This window comes from Benincasa hispida, chromosome 9, assembly GCF_027475165.1.
Source record: "Benincasa hispida cultivar pf3 chromosome 9, pf3_genome.v1.1, whole genome shotgun sequence".
Classification (NCBI taxonomy): Eukaryota; Viridiplantae; Streptophyta; class Magnoliopsida; order Cucurbitales; family Cucurbitaceae; genus Benincasa; species Benincasa hispida.
The window spans coordinates 84,362,725-84,376,408 of NC_143486.1; positions in this window are offsets into that span (position 1 = coordinate 84,362,725).

Consider the following 13,684-nt stretch of genomic DNA (forward strand, 5'->3'; position numbering starts at 1 on the left):
TTAGGCTCTCGGGAATTAGCCACAGCACCACCATTATCACAATAAAGAGTGATGGGCTTTGATATATTTGGAATTACTTCCAGATCTTCATGAATTTCCTGAGTCACACAGTTTCCTTAGTAGTTTTACAAGCTGCTACGTACTCAGCCTCCATAATAAAGTCAGCAATGCACCTCTGCTTGGTGCTCCTCCAGACTACTGCTCATTCGTTAAGAGTGAACACTGATCTTGATGTGAATTTTCTAGAATCCTTATTAGTTTGGAAATCAGAGTCTGTGCATCTTGTAAAGATCAAATCCTTAGAACCATACACGAGCATGTAGTCTCTTGTTCTCCGTAGATACTTGCAGATATTTTTAACGAGCATCAAGTTATCAAATCTTGGATTAAACTGATATCTACTAACTATCCCCGCTGCATAGTAGGTGTCAAGTCTAGTAAATAACATCACATACATTAGGCTATCGATGGTCGATGCATAGGGGATCTGTCTCATTTCTTCAACTTCTTGGAGTGTCTTAGGACATTGTTTATTAGACAGTATAACTCCATGCCTGAAATGGAGTAAACCTCTCTTGGAGTTCTGCATCGAAACTTAACAAGCATCTTGTCAATGTACGATGCCTGAGATAGGACTAGCGTTTTGTTCTTTCGATCTCTAAAGATCTAAATGCCCATAAAAAAATGCGCTTCTTTCCAAATCTTTCGTTTGAAATTGGATTGCTAACCAATTCTTAATTTCAGTCAGTAGACCTACATCATTCCCAATGAGTAGGATATCGTCTAATATAACACTAAAAAAAACTATTGAATTATTGATGATTCTCTTGTATACACGATGCTCATCAACATTTTGATCAAAGCCATAAGATTTAATCGCAGTATGAAATCTTATATTCCAAGATTGAGAAGCTTACTTAAATCCATAAATGGACCAATTAAGCTTGCAAAATTTTTGCTCTTTATCTTAGATTATGAATCCCTCATGTTGCTCCATATAAATAGTCTCCTCAAGATTGTCATTCAGAAAGGCAGCATTGACATCCATTTGTCAAATTTCACAATCATAATATGAGGCAATAGACGGAAGGATCCGGAGAGACTTCAACATGGTAACAAGTGAGAAAGTCTCCTCATAGTCGACTCCCTCAACTTGGGTATAACCTTTTGCCAAAAGTGTAGCTTGAAAGTTTGCACCTTCCATCAGAACCTCATTTTCTCTTGTAAATCAATTTGCAACCTATAGGTTTAACATCGTCGGTTTGATCTACAAGTTCCCAAACAAAATTGAAGTACATAGACTCCATTTTGAGATCCAAAGCTTTGATCCACTCATCTTTGTTAACATCCTCTATTGCCTTCTTGTGAGACAATGGATCCTCAACATCTCCATCGGCTACCATAACTAGGGTTTTTGTTAAACCCATATAACAAACGGGTGGGTTCGCAACCCTCCAATTACGTCGAGGCTCCCTCAGCACTTGAGGTGGATTTGATCTACTAAATGATCCAACTTCAACAAATTTTGTTGAGGTATTGGGTTTTTCAACAACTCATTTTGAAGGTTCAGTAATTTCGTTGGAAAGTTCACTCAATATAATCTTACTGCGGGGTTGATGCTCCCTTATGTGGTCATAGTCTAAAAAGGTAGCATTTATCAATACGAATGCCTTATTATCTTTAAGATAGTAGAAGTAACCACCTCTCATTCCTTTAGGATAACCTACAAATAGGCACAATTTTGAACGAGGTTCAAATTTCTTAGGATTTGCCTCAAGCACATGTGTTGGATAATTGTTGGGGTCAATGCCCTAAATCTCGTAGGGTTCTATAGTTTGTAAATGTAATGAACAAACTCATTGTTTATTTAATAAAATATATGATGTTTTATTTAAACTCTTGTTTATTTAATAAAATATATGATATTTTATTCAAACTCATTGTCTATTTACTAAAATATATGATATTGTATTCATATTTTAGTTCCCTTCAATTTGGGATCCTTCAGCAACCTCATATCCTTAAATGGCGTAAACTGCATTTACGACGATTCCATAATTCCAAATGTGTTCCAGTAACACTTTTTGATGGAACATAGATCAAAATATAAGATGCAATTTGTACTACATAACCCCAAAACGAGTCTGGTAGGGAAGCATAACTCATCATAGACCGAACCATGTCCAACAAGGTTCAATTTTTCCTTTCTGATGCACCATTCCACTGAGGTGTACCAAGTGCCGAGAGTTGGGATACAATTCCATGTTCTACCAAATAGTCTTAGAATTTTATATCCAGGTACTCTCCACCTCGATCATATCGAAAAGTTTTAATGATTTTATTTAATGTGTTTTCAACTTCAGTCTTGTATTCCTTGAACTTTTCAAGAGCTTTAAACTTATGTTGCATTAAATAAACATACCCATATCTAGAATAATTATCAGTAAAAATGATGAAATATTCAAACCCTCCTTTTGTCTTAATATTCATCGGAACACAGAGATCTGAATGTACAAGTTCTAAGGGTTCTTTGACCCTGTGACCTTTTGTAGTAAAAGATCTTTTAGTCATTTTGCCTTAAAGGCATGACTCACACACAGGTAAGATTTTTTGTTATAACTCGTTTAGAAGTCCATTCTTGACCACTCTCTCAATTTTATTGAGATTTATGTGTCCTAATCTCATGTGCCAATGATGGGCATTTTCTTTAGGAGAAATTTTAAATCTTTCATCATGAGTTGCCACAGCTTTAATCAGTTCAGTATTTAGGAGAGTTTTAGTTGCTAACAATCCTAGCACATATAAATTATCTTCAAGATTAGCACAACAAATATGTACTCCATTACTGTAAATAATACTCCATTATTGTAAACAAACACTTTATTTACTTGAAAATTTATAGAGTAATATTGTTCTATAAGACATTTTACAGAAATCGGGTTCCTTTTGAAGCTTGGAACCTCATATACATTATCTAATAAAACATAAGATTTTTGTAAGTAGAGTCGAAGGCCTCTCACTGCTATAGCTGAGACGACGTGCCCAGTTTCAACACGCATCGTCGTCTACCCAACCTTTAGTTGTTGCTAAGAACTAATTCCCTGAAATGAAGAACAAACATGGTTGGTGGTGTTGGGGTTGATACCCTAAATCTCATAGGGTTCTATAGTTTGTAATTGTATACAAACATTTTATCTATGTCATAAAATATGTGATGTTTTATTTCAAAATTAGTTGCATTAACCACAAACAAATAAACTAACATCCAAGGTTATCTTGTAGCTTAAACATGTATGTAGAGACATATAGGTGGATCATGTTTAGGGATAACCTAAATGATAACCTAAATAGTCTGTAGTAGATGGATAAGGCTGAAAACCTTATCCTAATGACACTACGAGTATGGCCCGTTTTGTAAATTTTACAATTGATGTAAAGTGTTACAAATTATCTGATAGTGATCATTCATGTGGAAACATGTGAGTGAGGATATTATATACAAAGGAGTTTGTATAAGGCTGGATTACGAAATATTTAGTCTCATTATATAACATCGTTCATAACAGAGACTTACATTTCACTAGAATGGCCATAGGTGACATGACCTGAATTCTGAGTGAGTTGTGAACCCTTGCGCATGAGGACGGTCCTTTGATTTGTATGGGTGAAAGTGGCTAGATCGTAGACTCGACAAGCCTACCATTTTGGAAATTCATCTGATTGAAGAGTTGGGAACACAACTACATAAGAAGGAATTCACTCCTTCTCCAACGTCGGGATAAGTAGATAAGTTGCTCCCTCAAGGGCTGATTCTGAAGCTTGAACAATGTGGCGTCACACTCTTTCCTGGCCCGAGAAAAGTTTGGTCATAGTTAGACTATAATTTATTGTTCATTTGAGGGATTATTGGTACTTAATGAGCTATATGTAACTATAAGGGCAAAACGGTAATTTTGACCCAGTTGTAATTACGAGCAATTAGATTTATATTAAATGCCATTAATGAGAGAAAAAAACTATAGGTTATGTGTTATATTTGATATAACATATAGTTTAATATATATTATAGGATAAGGTAGTTATCATATAAATATATATTAAATTGATCTATGAAAGTAAATTAATTAATTTTATTTTATTTTATTTTAAAAATCATTTTGGAAGGGAGTTGTAACTCTCTCCCCCTCTTTTCTCTCTAATACGCGATAGTAGGGTAGGAGAGAGTTCTTATTCTTCTTCCTAGTGTGGTTTCACAAAGGGATATAAATCCATAAAAACGTTATGAGAAAATCTGAATCTCATCACTTCCTCTCATCTCTCTCAAAATCTCTCTCTTCCAAAATAGCCAAAGCCCACAAAACTCCTAGATCCTCACCCAAAGAATACTGAAGCAATCAAGTAGTGGTGTCCATTGTGGGGTTCGAGTTTGTGATTTTTGAAGAAGAGGACACATGAAGAATATCGTTCTTCAAGGGTTAGTTCTCTCATTTCTTTTTTGTTTGCATGTTCTAAATTTATGATTATGCATAACATTTGTACTTTGTAATTTTCATTTTGTGAAAATAAATTTTGGATCAATCTCCACGCTTCCGTTCAAGAACCTTCAAAGATTCCTTCAAGTGGCACCTGAATGTATTATCTAGGCTGGGTCATCATTCTCCACTAAACAAGTCTCCATAACAAGTAAATCATATTTACCTTGCTTGGCCTTCTTCTTTTCTGCCAAGTATTTGGGACAATTCCTCTTCCAGTATCTCTCATGGTTGCTATGGAAGCAGATTCTCTTTGTAACCCTGGCCTTCTTGCCCTTTTGGGTGGCAGCTGGTTGGTTAGCTTTCCCCTTTCTTCTTTTTCCATTTTTTGGTGCAAGAAGAAGAAAGCACACACTTAGTTTAAAATCGAACATTTGTAGAACTTCTTAGAGGATGAAGCAACATTTGCCTCACCCTTTTGTTTCTCGGTTTTTATTAAGTACTGGAAAGTCTATAGCTCTTTTAGCAAAGTGGTCAGGTTAAAGTTAATTATGTTCATAACAGCACCGTTACTGAACTGCATGGAACTTTTAGGTAAAGATTCTAGTATGAAGCTAACCTGACTAACTTCATCGATGACAGACCCATTCATCTTTGCCACGTTGAAGTTGATCATCATGTTGAGAGCGTGTTCTCTAACATATGCCCCTTTTTGCATACGAGTATTTAATATGTTTTTCAGAGTGTCATGTTTGAGTTGTGCGGATGGTTGTCAGAACAACTTCGATTAATGTTCATTAAACACTTTAATAAACCTTAATCAATAATTGCATGCTTGTAGAAAATCTATCTAATTCACCTTTTCAAGTTAGTTCCTAGGTAGGGGTATTTTGTTTCCGTCAGTTTAAATACCTTAGCGTAGATAGAACTAGCCTTAGACAAAATGTTCCTTTTAGATACATTTGCTACAAATTTAAACTTAATTAAAATCAATTTAATCCTATTAAGCTAATTAAAGGATTAAACTAATTTCTAATCTCATTAGAAATGTCATAGTAGGTCTATGTGAATCATGTTTTAAAACTATTTTAAAAAATGTTATTGACCTAAGGTTTGCATGCAATTCCGAATTATTGATTGTAATTCTATTTTCATTTAATTGTAACTTTTATAAAAGAAATGAAATAGCTTAAAATCAATTATTGCATGTGCACGCATATATCGGTAAATTATAACAATTATAAAATAATCTAAAGTAGTAACATACTTCATGCAACTCTATTTCATTACTTAACATATATAACATTTATATAATAAAGTAGTGAAATCATTAATAACATACATTCATCCATATATTCAAACTATATATTATAACACTTATAATATAAATGATACATGACAATGTTATTAATGCATGCAACCATATATTATAACATTTATATTACATGATGTATAAAGCATGCTATAAATTAAATCATGCAACTATATATGTATCATTTATATTATAAATAATGCATGAAAAATGCATAACCTATGGTGAGATTTTACTATATGGCATATTTTATGACATATAAATATATAAAATAAATCATACATCATATGCATAATTTAAAAAAATATATTGGACCGGGATTGAACTCTTAAACAATTAATTAAATTAATATTTATATTAATTTAATTAATAAAAAAATATCTAACTATTTACAAAAATAATAGTCAACTGGTATAATACAAGTTTTGAACCACACGAACCGGGACCGTCCAGCACCTGAACGACCACAAACCGCTTGAACCAAGCGAACTGGACACAAACCAGCCAAGCCATGAATCGAACTGCATGCGGATCGGTTCGTTCTTTCCATCTCGGTTAATTGACACAAACTAATGAGAGAGATCAAGGTCATACAAATCGTAGGGAAAAACCATTTTGTTCCGCCCTAGCGTTGCAATACTACTATATATAAGTCAATGTACAGTTGTGAATTCCTTCGAAACTCCTTGAATTTAGCCTCGTTAGAAATTCACCATAATTATAACGAATGACACATGACATTGAATTACAGACTCTATAACTTTAATTATGCCCAAAACACAGGGCCCTTATAAACCAATTGTAAAATAAAGCAGTAAAACCAAAGTCCAATCCCGAAATATCCAGAAATTGTAATATATTCAACATCCATTCATCATGTGAAAAAATTCAGAATGCAACCCACCAATTCTATAAAATCAATATGGAAAAAATAAAAAAATTAGGACCAAAATCACGCTCTAATACCAATTAAAGAAACCCTAAGGTCCACTTTGGAAGCGGGGATCGGTCCCAAATTATTTTTCACATAATAAAAATTTACAAAACCTAAATTATGCATCACAATAAAAAAATTCAAATCATGCTTTAAGAGAAAAAGAGACAATAATTTCATACCCTTTATCACGAAATCCTCTTCTCCACGAATGATCAACCACGATCTAAAAAACTAAGGCACCACCATAAGTGAGACCTTTGTATTCTCTTTTGGGATGAGAATCTCTAAGAGTGTGTGGGCTATGAGATTTTGGAAAAGTGAAGAAAATAATTTTTTAGAGAGCAAGGGAGGATTCTTGAAAAAATTTCAGATGGAGTTTTTCTTGGAAGAGTCTATGAAGAAGACAATCGATAAAACGAAAAAAATCATCCTGCATGAAAAAACCTCCCACTTCCACGTTGATTGAGAGAATTAAGGGTAGAGAGTTGTAACTCCCTCCCCTTAATTTGAAATTTAAATTTAAAATAAATATAAATAATATATAAATTATTTATATATATATATAATATATATATATATATATATTATATAACTAACTTATTATGTGTATATATAACTATATGTTATATCAAATATAACATATAACTTATAATGTATCAAATATGTTATTTCCTCAATTAATTTGAACAATTCAAATTAATCATGTTGAGCTACATAGAGAACCTTATAGACCCATAGATTGAAGCTTCAATCGTACTTGGATAATTAATTAAACTCTTTAATTAAATTATCCAACATCCATTAACTGTTGGCCACTCTACTAAAGACCGACAACTGCACTCTTTGTACTACAGAGTTCCTATGTCTATTGGATATAACCAATTAACGATGTGACTTCATAAATTGCTCACAAGTACAACTGGGCCAAAATTATCGTTTTGCCCTGTAATTACATCTAACTTTTTAAGTACCACTGATTCATCTAATGAACAGTAAGTTATAGTCCAACTATGACCAAACCTCTCTCGGTCCAAGAGATGGTGTGGTACTATATTGTTCCTAGAACCAATCCTTAAAAAAGAAATTTATCTACTTACTAGACGCTAGGGAAAGAGTGAATTCCGTCTTATGTAGTTGTGTTACTAGCTCCTAAATTAGACGAATCCCCAAAATGGTAGGCTTATTAAGTCAGCGATCTAGCCACTTTCACCCATACAAATCAAAAGACCACTTTTATAGGTCGGAGTTCACAACTCATTTAGGATTCAGATCATGTAAACTATGGTCATCCTGGTGAAATGCAAATCTTTATTATGAACGACGTTATATAATAAGACTAGTATTTTCATGGTTCGGTCTTATACAGACTCCTTTGTATAAAATATCCCCACTTACATGTCGCTACGTGAATGATCAGGATCGTATCATTTATAACACTTTATAATAATTGTAACATCTACAAAGCAGATCATATTTGTAATGTCACTAGGATAAGGTACACAGTCCTATCGATCTACAACAGACCATTTGAGTTATCATTTAAACACGATCCATCTGTAGGTCTTTACATACATGTTTAAGCTACAAATGATACTTGGATGTTCGTTTATTGGTTTATGGATTAATGCTACTAAATATTGAATAAAATATCTCATATTTTTATTAAATAAATAAAATGTTTGTATAGTATAATTACAAACTACATGAACCATGAGATTTAGGACATCAACCCCAATAGATATAATATGAATAATAAATATGGTAACTTGTTTATAGAGAGTAAAGTATATCTTTATTAACTTAGGCCCATTTAGTAATCATCTACTTTATTGTTTTTATTTTTGAAAATGAAGCTTATGTCATCCACACCTCTCACAATGATTTGCATTTTTTTTAACAATGGTTAAATTTTTAACCAAATTAAAAAAAAAAAAAAAAGCAACTTTTTGAAAGTTATTTTTTTTTAGTTCTCAAAATTTGCCTTATTTCTTTAAATCATGGGTAAAAAGTAGACAATAACGAAGAAATTTGGAGGTAGAAATAGTATCTATATGTTTAATTTTAAAAAACAAAAACTACATATAAAATGGTTACCAAACGAGACCTTAAATTTTTTATTATTTGTTTTTTTTTAATTTTACTTTTATAAATTTGTCATCGACTTTTCATCTGAAATTAAACTTCTACAAATTTATAAGCATCAATATTTTAACTTTCCGTCTTCATGTGATGAAAATACCGATGGAATACTGATTACAATAGATGTTTTTTAAAAACATTATAAAGCCAAGCAAATGTTAAAATGTCTTTAAATTAACAAATAAACATTTGTGATATATATTGTATTGATATTGTTATTGTTTTTTTTCTATGTTTGTTCGTTTTTTTCCCAAAATAAACATATTTGTGTTTTATATATACTTCTTTCGAAATATTAATTTTACGTTGTACGTGGATATTAATAGAAATTTAAAAATATCGTACATATTATTATTTTTATTATTTTAAAGCCAATCCAAGTGAACGAAACCAAATAAAAATTATTCCAATCGAAGTGACCAATCATTTTTCCCGTCGTATATATATAATCTTCAAGGGTATAATATATTTTTAATATCTAAGATTTGTATAGTCGCAACCTTTTCAAAACTAAAAGATTTGATTTAGTTTTATTTGATTTCTTTAGATTTAAAATTAACATATTTTGTTCGAAGGTTTGTATTTTACTTCTATTTACTTCTAAAGTTTCAGAAAGATTTTTAATTAAGTATAAAATGTAAATCATTTACTGTTAGGGAATATATGGACTTCCTTAAGTATAAAATGTAATTAATTTGAATATTTATTTTTACAAATTTTTATATTTCCAAAAAATATTCGTGAATATGTGTAATCTATCAATATATAAATTAAATTGAAATATCGATATTGATGACATATTGACATAAACTTCATAAAACCAACGTACGGCCACAGTGTCGAACAAATCAGAAAGCTGTCCAATCGTAGACTGACACGTGTTTGAGTAGAAGAAACGCAAGTCAGCTTGCGTATTGAAAAGTTAATTGGCTAATCAGCAGTTCCCTTTTAGGAATCAGCATAACAATTGGGCGAAAGTACCGAACAAACAACGTAATTTCAATTCTTCCCCAAAATTCTTCCTAATTAATTTATCGTCAAATATTTCCACTTTTGCAACCCCGAGCGATTTGCCAAGTCAATGGGTTAATTTTTGGTTGAAAAAAAAAATATATATTATTTTTATCATTGCACTATAAAGTCCTTTTAAATTTAGCTTATATATTTTTAAGTTTAAAATATCGTTTTTATTTCTATACTCCGAAATTTGTTCATTTAGTCTGACTTTTAATAAACCTTAAATATAGTTCATAATGTTTAGTTTAAGAGGACTTTAAAAAATAGAAAATAAAATAATTTATTTACACAAAATATAGTAAAATTTAATCTTTTTTATAGAGGCTAATAGAAACTTATCAGTGTAGTGATAGAAACTAATGGAATTGATACTATGTGATAGACGCTGATAAAAATCTATTAGTGTCTCTCAATGTTTTTCCTTTTTTTTTTGTCACTTGCGTAAATAGTTTGACATTTTTTTTTTCCATATGTGAAAATTTTTCTTTAGTTTATTGTTATTTTTTTTTTAAAAAAAGAATTTTTTTGTTATCTCTAACATTTATATTATAAATTTTGAAAACATATTCACATATTTTATCTGATTGCATGAAAATTGTTATTATTATTAATCGATATAGATAAAAGTTGATTTTGCTAGACTAAATTTTGAAAGTACAGAAACTAAAATTGAACAAACTTTAAAGTATGTAGACCAAAATGCTATTTTGACCTATTCTTAAATATTATATTTCAATCCATATATTTTAGATAAATCTTAAATTTAATATCTACTACTAATTTCTTGTTATTTCTTTTTTAAAAAAATTATCATCCATTAGCATTTTTACTATAAAACTTTGAAACACATTCACACATCATAATTTGTTGCATGAAATTATCATTATTGTCGAACCAAATTCTATAAAAATTATTGGATTGACTAAAATCAAGATATATTAAAAGTACGTATATTAAAATTGGACGTATAAAAATATAGTATAAAACTAAACAAACTCCAAATTACGATGATTAATATAATATTTTAAGAGAAAAAAATTGAACCATTAATTTATTTAGTTCGATGAAGAGTAAGGAGATTCGAAGCACGAAACTTCGATCAATAATATTTTCATTTGTCAAGTTTGAAACATTAAAATTACACATTTACTCGTATTTTTGTATCTGAAGTTATTCTAAACTTTAATAAGATTTAGTTATTGGCTACTATAAATATATTTAGCCCCCTTTTTTGTCACACGTATGGCAATAATATAGTCATTTGAATATTTTTTTGGTCCATCGTGATATACTGTTATTAATAAATTACATATATCAAGAAAAAAAAAATCAGGAGAATTCAAATAATTTTTAAAATATTGAAATTCCAATGTGATATTAGAGTGTGTAAGGTTAAAGATGTCCTTCTCGTCTTTAATTTGTGGACAATTTTATCCTCCGGTTTGTACCCACTTTATTTATCAATTTTAAAATTCAGTTCATTTTATAAATTTTCCATGAGGGTTGAAGATTACCTACGGGGTAAAATTATCCATTCTGATTCTTTACTTATTTTCTAATAATTTTATATTAATAATATTTTAAAACAACATAATTTTGGTTAACATTTTAATGAATGGTAGTTGAAGTTTATTCAATTTTAATTTTTATATTTTTAAATGTCCAATTCTAGATAATATATTCTCTATAAATTTCAAATTTAGTTCGTACAATTAATTTATTGGATTTTTAAGTTATTTACGAAAATTTTCACTAAAAAATTTAAAAACATGTTCACATATTACGTTTTTCATGAATATTAATTATATCATTGTTTAGTTACTTTTCATAAAATTTAATTTTTTAGAGAGTAAATTTAATATTTATTAAAAATACATCAACTAAAATTAATATTTAAACTTATATAAATGACTAAAATAATATTTTAATTTTTTTTTAAAAAAGGTAACATTTATGTAGAAAACATGAAATGTATTTTCAAACATAGAAATAAGTTTAAAATGGTACTAAAATTGCATGATCAAAGATTCAAATCATATTCAAATAGATGATAATATTTCAAATATATAAAAGAATATTAAATTTGTATCATATGCAATTTCAGATTTTTTTTTTTTTGAATTAATGAAATAGAAAAATTATCGTTGTGATTTTTGTGAACAAATAATAATTTATATATAAGTAAGACAGATTTTCATAAATAGAAAGATATAAAACTATTTATAGAAATAGAAAAAAAAAATCAGTAATAAATTTTTATTGACCTCTCTCTATGATTTACATTTTTATAAGAGAGAGAAATTTTACATTTTTAACGAATATATTAATAAAATATTGAACTAATATTCCGAAAAGTACTCCCTCTATTGCTAATGCAATTTTGCAGGTCACGGGCTTCGGACCGAAGCATTTATGAGGATATCAATATTCGCAGCAACTTATATCGCAATATTTTTCTGCCTAAAAAAATCGTAATATTTAATTCAATTGAATTGAATGCTCAATTAAAATTAGATAATACCATTTTAAAGCATTTATTTTTTTTTCTTTTTTCTTTTTGGGTTTGATTTTTAATCTAAAGTGTTGATATAACTAATGAACTTTTCTTCAAATAATATTTGTATGTTTTTCCTTTTTTTTTTTACTAAAATATTATGTATATTTTAAGTTTCGTTTCATTTTAATTATTATATTTTCAGGGATCCCATTTTAGTTGATGCATTTTTAATCAATCTTAAATTTAATCATTTAAAGTCTTTCATACAATAAAAAATATCATAGGAACATATTTCCACAATTATGAAGGGGATGTATTTTTTTCTTTTTGAAAAAAAAAATAAATAAACTAGCCGCAATAGTTGAATAACTAAAATTAGACATTTGAAAATAAAATGGTAGAGAACCTAAAGTACATAGACCAAATAGACCAAAATGATGGTACATTTTTTTAGTTATATAGAAATTCATTGCATTTAGTATTTTTAATGTAATAAAATAATATATTATTTTATTTCATGGACGTCATTCTTAAAAAATCATTTTTCAATCACCATCCTTGTTTCGTGAAAAAATGCTTGATTGAACAATTGCAAGTCAAGAAAAACTTATAATTTAGGTATTTTAAATTGTCGTGGAGTTTATTGTATCTTTCTATCTCGTCTTTATTTCTTATTTCCTCATGGCCAACATGAGCATGATTCAATTGACGTGAATATGTACTATAGACCTCGATATTTGAGGTTCGATCCTCCATCCTTTAATATATTGTAACCCCCTTCCCTCTCCCCCAACTAAAAATTGAACATCATTCTATTGCAGTTAATTATAGATGTCCATTTTTTCGTGGGACTAGTCCCTAGCAGAGTGGGAAATCCCTATTTAGACGGGAAGTGGGAGAGAAAGTGGGAAAGAAAATTTCCTACCAGCTAAATGGAGATGGGGATCCTCAACCCTTCATATCCAGATGCGTATAAAGACATGTATATGTTTGAATCATTTTAAACTATTGTGTATATATAACGATATTGTATCAATGATTTGATATGTTTGAACCATTTTTAAAGTATGGATGATTAAATAATTTAATATGAATTTAGTTTAATTTAAGAGGTTTTAGAACTTTTCGTGGGGAATTAATCTCGAGAATTTAGGGGAATCAATCATTTAAACAACTATCTCATCGAACCTTTTCTTTTAAAAAAAATCATTTCTTTCACTTTTTACTAAAAAATCTTATTGGGAATCTGACCTTGCGAACTTATTGCAATGGAGAATGAAATGAGGGGTGGAGACTAGAGATGTCGGGGA